Below are 12,286 nucleotides of genomic sequence, written 5' to 3' on the forward strand. Positions count from 1 at the left end.
GCCCATCAAATGGCAACCCTCTTCATTTCACAAATTTTCAAGTACCATGGCTTGCCAATGTCCATAGTGTCGGATAGAGATCCTAGAATGACCAGTAATTTCTTGAAGGGTCTCTTTGAGAATCTAGGAACAAGGCTAAACTTCTCTTCGGCCTATCATCCACAAACGGATGGCCAAAGTGAAATAGCTAACCTAACCATTCTCGATCTACTAAAAGCCTATGTAACGGAAGTAGATCAAAGATCCCAATGGGAGAAGTACTTACCCTTGGTGGAGTATGCTTACAATAACATTGTACATACTTCCACGGGAAAAGCACCTTTCGAGTAATTGAGGGGAGATCAAAAAGTCCCTTGCTACTTAAGTTACATGGGAAGATCTTCGCTGCTGCAGATGAGTATAGCCGAGACCTACAAGAATCTTTTCAAAAGATTAAGGATGCTATCTCTATCTCACAGCAAAGGCAAAAGGCTGCTGCTGACAAGCAGAGAAGAGCCCAAGCCTTTAAAGAAAACGATTGGGTCTTGTTAAAGTTTCCCAAGGCTCGATTGAGGCACACGATGGGCAAGAATCCTACGGGCCACCAAAAGTACTATGCTAAGCTAGCAAAAAGGTACTATGGTCCCTTCCAGATTCTTAGGCCAATCAATGAGATGGCCTATCAACTCAAGTTGCCCAATCATTGGCTCATACACAATGCTTTCCATGTGAGCGTGTTCAAGCCTTACAATGGAGAGCCACCTCAAGAACTAACTATTGAAGACCCACCGGAGATCGAGGACCAAGAGGAGGTGCTGCAGCCCGAGTCCATTCTCCGACATGAAGACAAGGTACTAGGAGCTTGTAAGACTATCCGCCGACGATATCTTATTAAGTTTAAGAATTATCCTTTTGAAGATGCTAAATGGATGCAAGGCATACAATTAAAGGATAACATAAACCTTGTCAATGCTTACTATTAAGTATGGAGCCTGATTTACCCTTGTAATTTTCTGTGGTAAAAGCGCACATTTGTAAGCCCCCATTATGAGGAGAAGCCATCGTGCGTGAAGGAAAATCACTCACCGCAAACCAAAAATTTTCACGAACAAGAATCAGGGGCAACTTTAGAGGCCTCGGGGGCGGAGGCCCCTGAGACTTTTTTTCCCCGGAATATTCTTTTTCGCCGGAATATTATGGCCGGACGGCGGCCGGAAAGTGGTCGGAAAACAACCGGTCGGTTGGCCGGTGGCCGAAGTCAATGGCCGATGGCCGGTGGTCGGAAGTCAATGGCCGGTGGCCGGTGGTCGGAAGTCAATGGCCGGTGGCTGAATTCAATGGCTGGTGGCCAAATTCAAAAGCGGACTTGTCTTCTCAAGGGCGGCCACACATGGGCGGATTGGAGGGTCTGATTTGGACTTATTCGCACAAGGGCGGCTACACATGGCTGTCTCTCATAAGAGAGGGCAGCCCTTTTGGCCTATAAAAGGAGGCCATTTCTACACACATTTCATAGTGTGAAGTTGATGCAACAAGGTGAGTGTGAGGTGGTGAGAGTGAAGCAAGGCGGGAGCTCCATTAAGGGTATAATCCCTTTGTAAACTACTTCTTGTTTTGAAGTACTAAAGCCATTGAGTGGCTGCTTTCCCGTGGACGTAGCCCACATTGGGTGAACCACGTATATCGTGTGTACTCTCTCTCTCTCTCTACTCTATAATCTCGTGTATATAAATCTGTCTCTCTCCATTAAGTAATCTACTCAATTATCTATTTAGCTACGTCTTATTTCCTAACACTTACAATGCTTCCCAAGAGTAAGCAAATGTATTGTGCACAAAAATGAAGTAGTATGCATGCTTAGATCAAGTTTGCGGAGACGACGTCTCCCAAACACCAAGTAGAGCTTGTCACTCTACTATGGAAGATTGATAGGACTAATGTGCAGACATGCTTGCGGAAGCCTCAGGCTCTCAAGCACCAAATGGACTAGTCATCCATTCTGGAATGATGTCGTAGGGTAACATAGGAATCCTCTACCCGCTAAGAAAAGGACTCATGAATATGCTTTATCTTCTCTACACCATAATCGAGGACGACTATGATTTCAAGAGAGAGGTAATGTCATAATAATCACTATCTAATTCTCCTAAATGATTTTCTCATATTAAACTGATCATTTAATGTGGAGAAGTGCTAGGGGAGAAAAAGCTAGAATATTGGTTAAGCTAGCAGACTGGCCACAGTAGGAATCCAAAGGAGGTAAAATAGGGATTCAAAGGGGGGGGCATCTGTAAAAGATCCATATTCAACAATGGGCTAAAAAGACCCTAAGGTTCAGCCCATTAAGACTTCCAAAATGCTAAGGTTCCAAAATTCAAAGGTTGTGTCCAAAGGTCAACCCTAGGGAAATTGGATGCTTTGTGTGTGACCAAAAAGTCTTTTCAAATCCCTACATAGGAGGGGGCGAGCCTTGGGAGTAGGGGATGAGAGAGAAAGTCACACACACACACACACAGGCTCACTTTACACAAAGGGAATCAGGGACACATGTCAGCTCCCTAGCCCAGATGCCTACAAGGTGTGCCCAATTCCTATTGGATGGCCTTGGAGGTGGACCAATGAGATTTAGGCTAGAGTAAATCTAGTTTATTTAATTTAAAAACACTTAATAAAAGAACCAATGAGAATTAAGTCCTCTAGAAGACTATTGGACAGTCTCCCAAGGGGTCCAATGAGCATTCAGCAGCCAAATGGCTTGCCTGATTCCTATTGGCCAGAAGGCAAAGGGGTCCAATGAGAGTTTAGTTTAATTATTAAATTACCTAAAGCTCTCACAAAAGGGGAAAGGGGGACACATGTCAATAGGCTATCACTTATGCTGCTTAATAATCATTGGCTTGACTTGGGGAGGGCCAATGGAAAAATAGCAAGAGGGCTCGCCCAAGAGAGATAGGGGGGGATGATTTTTGCAAGGCATTATCACACACACACACTCTCACACAGCCTATGTGAGAAGTAAAGAAGACTATCTCTTCCCAAGCTTTAATGGAGAGCTCATCACCTACTCCAAGCTTGTGAGATAGAAGACTGCATCGACACACTCTTGGCATGTGGATGAAAATCCAACCAAGAGCCAGGCTTAAATGCATGCTCATCTCCTCTACCATGCTAATTACTAAGCTAAGGTATGCTAATATGAGTGATTATGTGAGGAGATGTACATCTTTCTCGTAAGATACTCCTTCTTCCTCTCAATCTACTCTCATACCCTACTAGCTCTCACCATCTTCGAAGGTGTGTGAGATCTTGGGTCTGAGACCGGGGATAATTAAAGTTGTGTTTGCTAAGTGTTTTTCTTGGTGCATGAAGCTTTCATCTTCATTGCATTAGCTAGTCTTGAAGGAACACAAAGAATTGTATTGTACAATGTCTCTCTTGATGGGAGAAACCATAATACAAAACCTTGCAAATGCAAATCCGTGCAAATCCGGTCCTCAACTATTGTCAATTGCTTAATTTCTCTCTCTTTTGAAAGTATTATTCATGCTATCTAACTAGGTGTTATGCTTTTTGTTGCTCTCTCCACCCAAGCACTCTTGTAATTCTCATTAGGAATCTATTCTAATGAAATGCCCACTATGTTCATGCTAATTTCTGCTACACACAAGTTATTAGGCCATTAAATGTTACAACTAGTATACAACCGATAGCAAAATTGGAAGCATCTATATGTATGTGGAATATCTTATTCCAATCTAGTGCTTTCAATATTGGAGCTGGGGTGAGAGCTTGCTTAAGCTTCATAAAGGATTCTTCACATGCCTCGGTCCACTCAAAGTGTGTAATCAAGGTATACATGGGTTTTGCAATTATAGCGTACATGTAGATGAATCGTTCATAATATCCACAATGCTCCATGAAGGCTTGTACCCCCTTGACTGTTGTTGGTCTAGGAAAATCAGCAATGACATGATTTTTTTCAATATCAGTAGCTATGATATTTTTAGACACTATATGTCCAAGAATTTTTCCTTGTCTACCCATGAATGTGCACTTTTCAAGATTTAAGCAAATTATATAAAGTCTACATTAAGGTGTTCAAAATGATCAGCCCGGATTGATGAATGTACGCATAGATCATCCATATATACTTCTAAGAATTTCCTAAGATATTCTTTAAAAGCATGGATCATCAACCTTTGAAATGTGGCTCGAGCATTAGTTAATCCAAACGGCAAAACCTGATAGGTAAAAATACCCCATTCTGTTGCAAAAACAGTTTTATGCTGATCTTTTGGGTCAACCAAAAGTTGATTGTATCCCGAAAAGCCATCTAAGAAGCTGTAAGCTTCTTTTCTTGTAACTCGTTCTAAAACATGCTCAGTGATTGGAAGAGGAAAGTTGTCTCTAATGGTAGCTGCATTTACTTTTTTCAGATTAACACATACTCATAATTTTCCATTCTTCTTGGGTACTACCACAATTGGAGACACCCAATCTGTGTGTTCAATGTCGTAAATGAATTTGGATTCCTTTAGTTTTTTATTCTCTTCTTTTATCTTCTTGGCAAATGTTTCATTATACTTGTATGGCCTTTGTCTACTTGGTTTCTCATCATCTCTCATGGGTATGGTATGTTGACTGATCTCTGGATCAACACCCTTGAGATCCTTGTAAGACCAAGCAAAGATATCTCGGTATTCCTTGAGCAAGTTTAGCAAAATCTCTTCTTATTTCTCTACTAGGTCATTCGCAATGTAAGCAGGTCTAGGCTCTTCTCCTGGTTCAGCCAGGTTTATCTTTTTAGCATTTTCAGGTCCTTCATAGGACTCGCCCTGCTTCCATAGTTCCCTAGCAGGTTGTTTGACTATGATTTTTCTATTTTGGAGAGTATAGTTTTTGTAATGGGATGTAACACTCATTACATCCTTACCATCCTCTTTTGTGGTTTCCATTTCGGTTGTATATCTCCTTTAGAGATTTTTTCAACTCTTGATATATCTTTTTCCGCTCGACACGTGTCATGAGTGGTTTCTTATCCTGTGGGTTTACTTTAGTATCCTTCCTTGATTTTCTCGATATTTTAGACATTTTTGAATTTTTGTTTGAAGGATATCTGCTAGTGATTTTTTCCTTGACACAATCATTTGCATCTATCTGTATCATGAATTGTGTTCTACTGGAGACTGATGGCATAGGTCGTGTTTTCATGTTTATGGTGTCTCTTTTCCATCTATACCATTTTTGTCTTCTCGATTTCTCGTTGGGAAAGTCAAAAAACTTTTCCTCCCCTCCTTTCAAGAGTAGCTTAGCTCTCACATGTTCTTTTTCTGACACCGAATCTTCTGGTGTAGCTGAGTGTTCATCTAACTCATCTGTTGCATCGTAGTAGAGGTCTGAAAAGACTTGTTGAGCTTTCATCAAATCCTTGGGTTCCTCATCTTCGTCTTCAATGTTGAGGATTGAAATCATTTGGATGGGAATTATGTCATAGCCATCCTCATTGCAAAATTGAGTAGGCATAGACGTATTCACACATACATCCATGGTCGCTAAATTTGAGTCCACTCAAATGGCTCAAACAAATGCTCTGGAAAGGGTTCAAGTACATAGGCTTCGTCTGTGCAGTCCCTTTCTAGAATACATTCTTCTCGTCTTAAACTTCCATTTTCTAATGCTCCACATATCCAAATAGGAGTGTCTTTATTTAACCAGGATGGAAGCTTAGTTTCAGCCGAAGAGATTGAATCAAACTCATGTATGAATGTTTTCAAGACATCTCTATAAGTGTGATCTTTTAGATTTACTCTTGTTATAGATCCCACTTGCTTTAAGTATAGATAATTGTTTCCCCAATCTTGGATAAGATGTACCTATCGCATGAAAGGTCTTCTCAATATGATTTCATAATTGAGTTTTTTCCAAAGTCTACTATGGCAAAAGTGTGTTGATATTCAATTCTACAGGAATTGACTATCACCTTTTCAAGCAGCCCTAATGGTGTCTCAATGTGTCCGTCATCCAATTGCAATTTGATTTAAGTTTGTCTAATGGCTGGTTGTCCCCAGGATTCCCATACTGCTTTCGTGGCTATGGCTTTTCCTGCTCCACTATCCAGTATCGCCATGGTTCCAATGTCATTATATTTCACTGGAAGGGTGGTGTTTCCTTCTTTCCCTTCATAATATTCTCCGACTTTGCTCATGGGAATAGATCGAATCTCTTTGTTGTCCATTTCGTTTTTCAATTTTCCCAAATTTTTTGAGATTAGCCCCGTTATCCCCACCTTCTCTAGGGTTTTCTGTAGATCATTCCATAACTATGGTCTGAATTTTAGCAGTTCTCCCAAGGTAAGAGTGCATTGGATGGGTGTAGACATGATTGAATGAATGTTGTCTACTTCTAGGGTCTGTTTAGCTCTCTTTACTTGAGTGTTCTTACACACTATGGATTCATCTTCGTTATCTCCCAAGTAAGAGGGGTAATGTTTTCAAGGTCAATGGTTACGATATTCCAAAAGCTTCAGATCCGCAATCCCCGTACAAGGATTGTACATCCATGTTCATATCAGTATGAAGGTTATCCAACCAGATTTCCTCTATAGGAGATGACTTTAGAGTTAGGCTCCCATCATTGATCTCTCTAACTTTTTCCATAAATGTCCTGGCCAATCTTCCTCTACGAATGGAATTCCATCTAATGCATCTTCGATGTCCGACACTATAAGTTTGATTCTTTTGTTTCAAGGTGAGGTTCTTCCACCACATCGGGTTTTTCTTTAGTGTCTCTTGCCACAAGCTCCTCAGGTTTTGCAATACTTTCAAGCTTGGTTTTTGTGTTTCCAACATTTCTTGCGTGATTCTTACCAATTTTTTTGATAAGCTTCCAGCTTAACTGCTTCCATGTCTGGAGAAGGATAGTTTTTCCATTTGTTTTCCATGTTTTGGCCTGCTCTAAGTCTTGCTTGGTAGGCTTTTGAAGGCGGCGTTAAAAGGCTCAAAAATTTTATTGACCAGAATGGATCCTCCAGACTTCATGGTTGTTTCCTTGATTTCACTTCCAGTTTCTTTCAACTTTTCCTGGAATAGCTTTTTTGCTATCTCCTCGATTTCAACCCGTTGTTTTTGTTTTCTCATCTCATATCTTTTGCTTCTCCTTCTTTTGATTCTTTGAGAGGAAACTTTCGTATTTTCTGAATCATCATCAGAGTTGTGTTTCTTTTTCTTGGCCTGGGCTCTAGTGATTACCTTGATTGGAATAATCGGTTCACTCTCTGATGAGCTACTAGGTATCACCTGGACTACGTTTAGTATTGTTTTACCCTTGTTTAAAGGATTTTTAGGACAATCTTTCAAAAAATGTCCTCCATTTTTGCAACATTGTATGCAATAGGCTTCAACTGGCTTGAGGTTTTTGTCAAGCTTTGGACATTCATTTTTCCAATGGTGATCTGCACCACAACTATGATAGTTTCCTGTTCTTGGCTTAATCATGGGTCTTACCATGGGAGGTCTGACACCTTGATTAGCTACATAATACATTGGTGCGAGCTCTAGTGGAGCATAAGTCGCAATTTCGTCCATTGGTGGTGGATGTGAATTATACCAATCTCCTTCTACCATTACTGTAGATAAACTAGGCTCCGCATAGGGTGTAACAGGCACTAATGCTTACTCATCTATGACTCCTTCTGAGTGCATGTACTTTACAGGCACTACATTATGTCCTGGGTACGGAGGTTGTTGTCCCAATACATGTTGAGGTCTTTCCATACCCCATTGGTGGTCTTTGAGCTTGGGCCATATTAGGCTGATATCAGTACATGGGTTGTCCTTGTGGCCTCATAGGCACATACTGAATATTGCCATCATACTTTGGTCTGAAGTAGCACTCGTGGGTCTCATGGTTGGTCCATTTACCCTCAATTGCACACCATTTTTGTGGCCTAATTGGTTGTCTCTATTGAGGTATCCCTTGTCCCGGTCCCCTCATAGGTGCTTTTTGCATGTTGTTCATCATGTCATTCATCCTTTTGAGCATGTCTTCTATGGCTAAAAGTGATGCTGCAATAGCCGTTCCCACTTGTGCTGGTTTAGTGGACACTGTTTTCTCACTTTGGTTATCCTTAGGGACATCTTCTTCGTTAAAAATATCGCAATTGTCTCCTTCTGACACACGCTCTTCTAGGGTTGTATGCTTCTTACTATAGAGTATAGCATGAAGTTCTTTGTTTAGCAGTCCCTCTAGAAACAAAGATACGAGGCATTCTTCTGCAGGTATCTCTAGCCCTAGGCAATGTATTGTTTCATTCGAGTTGCACAATCCCTAATAGACTCACCATGTTTCTGTTTAAAGTTGTAGATTTGAGTTACCGTATTATGTTTGATCCCCATTTTGGAACAAGAAGCTACAAATCCTTGAGCTAATGTGTTCAAGTCCATGATTGACCTTGGTGGCATGTTTTGGAACCACGTCAATGCTTTTCCTTCTAATGTCATTCCAAACCCCTCGAATTGAGTATGGAAATCGAATATACGTTTTGCTCTTAGCACTTGCTTAAAGCTTGCTAAGTGGTCGTATGGATCTCTTGATCCACTGTATTTTCTGACCCATTTTTGAAAATCAGCTGGTTTGATATGTCTGTTTGGTTCAACTCTCGGTCTCCTGGCAGTTGGTCCTGTTCCGAGTCCTTTAAACCAGTCTGTTGGAAATAGTGACTCATGTAGCCTTGGACTGGCCTTAGTGTCACCCGGTTTTCTACGTGATGAGGTGGTTTCTGGTTTCTTCACATTACTCTCAGATAATCTCTCATGGTGTTCATCTCTTGGAATTGTTTCTGGTCCTTGTCCTAATATCCAATCCCTTATGGAATACCCTTGGTATTTGGTTTGTTCTACCTCCTCGGGAGTCACCATAACAAAGTTGTTGTTATAACAATCCCTAAACATGTAGGTTGGTAGGTCTGTTGATTCCTTATCTTTGATCTTCAAGATATAGATGATCTTCATGGCCATTAGTTGTCCTGGTTTGGCATGCAAAGTCCACAAAAGATCTTTTGTGTTTCTATCTTCCAACAATAGACTCTGATCCTAGGATTTTTCGTACTAAGCCGTTTCAAAGGTTTCAAATCTACTTGATCGTATCCCTCGAATTCTAAAGTTGGTGGTCCTTCTTTTGCTGACATATCTGGGATTATGGTGTTTACTTCTAATCCCCATTTGTCTACCACATCAGGGTTTTTGACTTGTACATACCGAGTTTCGTTTTTGTCCATGTATATTTTTCCTTGTTTGTTTTCCCTAATCTCTTCTTCGAACTCAATACCATGGTCATCAATGCGAATATCATACTCCTTATTAGGGTCTAAGTAAACCTGGGCTCCATGGCGGTTAGTCTTGTAAAAAGAGAGTATATGCTTATAGCACATTGTCGTTCCAATTTTCGAGTGAGCCGAATAAGAAGGCATTTCAGATGTTGAATCTGAAAAAGTGTCGGAGACTTCTTCAAGAATTGTGTGCAAGGAATTTCCTTGATTCACGTTGTCTTCGGTGGATACTCTACTAGAGGTTTCTCTGAGTATGCCCTGATTTCCTAGTACATGACCAGATCTAAGGTTCATATAGACTTATGAAGCCCTGGTTAGAGTACTTACCTTTGAATTGACTTGTCGTCAATTTCCACTTGATTCGATCAACTTTCTGTCAAGCCATTGATTCCTCGTCTACAACACGATTCCTAAACAAATTTGATTAAGTTAGCTATTCTTCTATAAAGACAGTAGAGTTTTTGCTAACTCTCGTGATTTACTTTCAGATTCGTCTTTAGCGAAAAATCAAAGATTTAATTTGCAACCTAGAAACTGAGTGAATGTGTACCAATTCTAATCCGATTGAACCCAAAATCGCCCGGTGGCTTTGTATTATATTAGTCTAACACTGTATAAGTTCAAAAGTCAAGACTGATATCCCTGGGTAGCAGTAGTAAATAATCGAGACTATTTACTTTTACAAGTTTTTTGCACTTTTTGGATTGGATTGGCAAGTATACAACCTGTTAAAGTCCCTGGACAAGTTTCATCAAGTTTGGACAAAATATGATCAAGTTTATCAACTGTTTTGTGTCCGCAGACTCTGATTTCAAGAATCTGGCTTAAGTCTCACTTTTGTGATCCAAATTTCACCAAAACTGATTTATGAGGTCTACTTGATATGATTGACCTTGTGGTATACTCAAATGTGCAAAATTTTCAAGCTTTAAAGCAGATGTAAATAATTGCGATTATTTACTCCAGCTATATTTTTGCAAATTTTTGTCCCAACTTTGACACAGATCTGTTAAGCACCTCAGTTAAGGTCACTAGCCAAGTTTCATCAAGTTTGGACAATTTTTGGTCAAATGGTCATCAACTTTCTATTCGCATACTAACTTTGCAAATTTGGTCACGATTTTCAATCCAGTGATTCAAATCTTACCAAATTTGGTTTGTGGGCTTATTACAACATGATTAAACTAGTGGTATGCTGACTTGGTAAAAAAATTTGAAAAATGGAGCAGATGGAAATAATCGTGATTATTTACAAATGGTAACTTTTTGCATCTTTTTGGTCAACTGAGCATGTACACATGTTTATCACATCAATATAAGCCTATGAATCAATTTTCACAAGTTTGGACAAATTTTCCCCAATTTACACTCAAGATTCAAAAAGTCAGTACAAACTTTAGTTTTTACCCAATTTTTGGCTAGTTTGGTGATTCAAATCTTTTGGGTCTTTACAAAAGTTGTTTGTACACATGCAATGAGTCAATGGTATGAACCTTGCTCAATTTGGAGCAGAAAGTTAATAATCATGATTATTAACTTTAGGCTTGAAATGAACACTTTTTTGAAATTTTTGTAGAGACAGTCTTTACGTGAGCTATTTTGAGCCTATGAATCAAGTCAAAACTTAATTTGGCCTAACATCTCAAGAAAAAGTAAATAATTTGAGTTTTGGCCAACTCTTGAAATTTTTACCTCGAAGTGTCCTTGAGCTTACCAACTGGTTCAGACAACTTTTAAGCTTACTCTCCAGTCGGATTGAGTGATTTCGAGTCTTTTCGTTCTGTTTCTAGCCGTAGACCTCAAATTCTACAACTTCCAATAACAACTCACACTTGATTATTTTAGAGAGAGCAATGTTCTGAAATGCACCTCGGGTCCTACTTACCCTAGTTCCTAGATTCTCATGCAATGGGGTTGTGGAATGTGTCCACAAACACTCGTTTTCTGGTCTTTTATGGTTTTGTGAGCATTGATCTTAAGACTTGTCTCGTTTACCGATCATCCTCAAAATCCTAATCTATTTCTACAATCCTACAATCCTAAAGGCACTCAACAAGTACGATTACTTCCAAGCTACCTCTATATAGCAAAAGACGACAATCTTAAGCTATGCGGTTTTTAAAAGAAAGATTTGAACTCTAGGTGATTCTAGAGGAAGTTAAAGGATAACTTCAAAAGACGCTCGTGTTTTTCCCTAGTTTAGGTCTCTTCGATCCCCGGCAATGGCGCCAAATGTGGGATGCATGTATAACCTCACCATCCTATCTTATTGCAGTATTAGCGAGAACCACGATTAAATTGTCAATCCATGGAACGAAGCTGACTAGACTAGTGCATAAAGGCTACAAGAGGTTGTCAATCTCTCAGAAAATAATTAACAACTCGCATCTAACTCAAGCTACACTCAAGTGACTGAAATCGCCAAAACCAATCGCTCATCGACAAACAAAACACATCCGTTACAGCATCAAATGAAATCCAAATGTGACGAAACTTCTAGGACATGTTTATAAGACCTAAGGACACGTGCTTATGGGATCAAATCCCACTTTAGGTCAAGTTCCAAAATTACGATTATGAACAACAGTGGATTTTTGACCTAGTCATTTTCGACCCACAATGTTTCTAAATGTTTAGCAATGATGGCCCAATACCCCGCCTATGCTTAGTTTTTGATTTGAAAGTGTAAATTCGTAGTTATGATAAAATTAGTCTGCGGGTCGAGTCTGCGGGTCGGCGACGCCAAAAGCTACGAATTACTGTGAATTGCTTACGTCAATGCGTAGAGCTCTTACATGTGGTTGCAATGCAATAAATGCGACTGCAATGTGACAACTGGGGAGGGAGTGGGAAGCGCGAGAATGAGAGAAGTGAGCGCTGTTAGCTCACGTTGTGTATTTCATTATCCAAAAACTTCTAAAAAACTGACAAAAAATGGCTTTTTTACCTTAGCCAAGGTTTTTGGTGGTCAAAACTAATAAT

Source organism: Adiantum capillus-veneris, chromosome 2 (genome assembly GCF_014529385.1).
Source record: "Adiantum capillus-veneris isolate H3 chromosome 2, ASM1452938v2, whole genome shotgun sequence".
NCBI lineage: Eukaryota > Viridiplantae > Streptophyta > Polypodiopsida > Polypodiales > Pteridaceae > Adiantum > Adiantum capillus-veneris.